This window comes from Triticum dicoccoides, chromosome 5A (genome assembly GCF_002162155.2).
Source record: "Triticum dicoccoides isolate Atlit2015 ecotype Zavitan chromosome 5A, WEW_v2.0, whole genome shotgun sequence".
NCBI lineage: Eukaryota > Viridiplantae > Streptophyta > Magnoliopsida > Poales > Poaceae > Triticum > Triticum dicoccoides.
The window spans coordinates 76,860,254-76,862,272 of NC_041388.1; positions in this window are offsets into that span (position 1 = coordinate 76,860,254).

The window sequence follows — 2,019 nt, forward strand, 5'->3', positions numbered from 1 at the left end:
GAGGTGTTGCTTTCTTTGGGAACCGCCTGGTGGTCCCCAAGAAGCAACATCTTCGGCAGTTGATTCTTAAGGAGGCGCATGAATCTCCTCTCACGATTCATCCCGGTAGTACTAAGATGTATCAGGACCTATGCCAGAGGTTCTGGTGGACTAGGATGAAGAGAGAAATCGCTGAGTTCATTGCTAAATGTGACGTTTGTCGTCGCGTTAAGGCAGAGTATCAAAGACCTGCTGGCACCCTTCAGCCTCTAGCTATTCCTGAATGGAAATGGGATAAAGTTGGTATGGACTTCATCACCGGCTTTCCCAGGACCAGAAGAGGGAATAATGCTATCTTCGTAGTCATTGATGGTCTCTCCAAAGTGGCGCACTTCCTACCTGTTCGAGAGAATATCACTGCTAGTCAGCTCGCTGACTTATATATTTCTCGAATAGTATCACTCCATGGTGTTCCACTAGAGATCAATTCAGACCATGGCAGTCTTTTCACTTCTCATTTCTGGGAGAGTTTCCAAACTGCCATGGAACCCATCTTTCCTTCAATACCGCTTTCCAATCTCAGTCGAGTGGTCAGGTGGAACGGGTCAACCAAATTCTCGAAGACATGCTTAGAGCTTGCGTTATCTCATTCGGTATGGATTGGGAGAAATGTCTTCCTTTTGCCGAGTTTGCTTATAACAATAGCTATCAATCCAGCCTCAAGAAAGCTCCTTTTGAAGTTCTCTATGGACGAAGATGTCGAACACCTTTGAACTGGTGAAAAACCGGTGAAAGACAATTCTTTGGACCAGACATGATCCAGGAGGCAGAAGAGCAAGTTCGCATCATTCGTGAGAACTTGAAAACAGCCCAGTCTCGTCAAAAGAGTCAGTATGATCGTCATCATAAGGATATGACTTATGAAGTTGGCGAAAAAGCTTACCTTCGGGTTACTCCTTTGAAGGGTACCCATCGTTTCGGTATCAAGGGCAAGTTGGCTCCTCGTTACATTGGTCCCTTTCGCATTCTCGCTAAACGAGGAGAGGTTGCCTACCAGTTGGAACTACCCCCACATCTTTCTCGAGTTCATGATGTCTTCCACGTCTCTCAACTCAGGCGTTGCTTCTCGGATCCTATCCGCGGAGTGGACCACGAAACGCTTGATCTCCAAGATAACCTCACATACCGAGAGTACCCGGTTCGCATTCTTGATCAAGCAGAGCGTGTCACTCGACGTCAGAACATCAAGTTTCTCAAAGTTCAGTGGTCTCATCATTCCGAGAGAGAAGCTACTTGGGAGCGAGAAGATCGTCTTCGACTGGAGTACCCCGCTTTCTTTCCGTCAACCCCTGAATCTCGGGACGAGATTCTTTCAAGTGGGGGCGAGTTGTCACATCCCTAGTCTGGTATGACCTAGACTAGCTAGTCATTTGTGCATCATGTTTAAATTTTCATTTAAATTTGAAATGAGGATTGGTGGAACCCTCAGAATCATTTTTGAAAATGACCCAAATAAAAATTTCTCCAAAAGGGTCCAAGAAAATGCTCATGTTGCTCTCTGAAAATATTGGGCAGAGATAACAATCAAACCAATATTTTTAGGATCTCATAAGTATTTAATTTTCGCCATTTGGATTAAACCGATAATTATTTGCCTTGGATATATATTGTTATATATATAAAGTATATGTCCAAAAATTATGCCACCTGTTGGGGAGCCCTGGAATAATATAGTTAGCTCCTGCAAAAATTGGCATAAGGTAATAAAATGATTTAATATTTTAATTAAATCAAAAAAAATGTCAGAAAAATTAGAAAACAATAAAAGAGGAGAAACTTACCTGTGGCCCAGCTCCTGTGCGGCCTAGCCAGCCCAGCAGCCAGCGCCGGCCCAGCCCACTGGCCCTCCTCTGTCGTCTTCGTCCTCGACAGAGGGGTGGGAGCGTGCCCGGCGTGCGCGCGCGCCACCGCGCCACGCCACCAGCCTCCCTGCCTGCCTGGCGCCCTCCTCGTCGCCCTGGAACGCCCGGACGTCGCCAC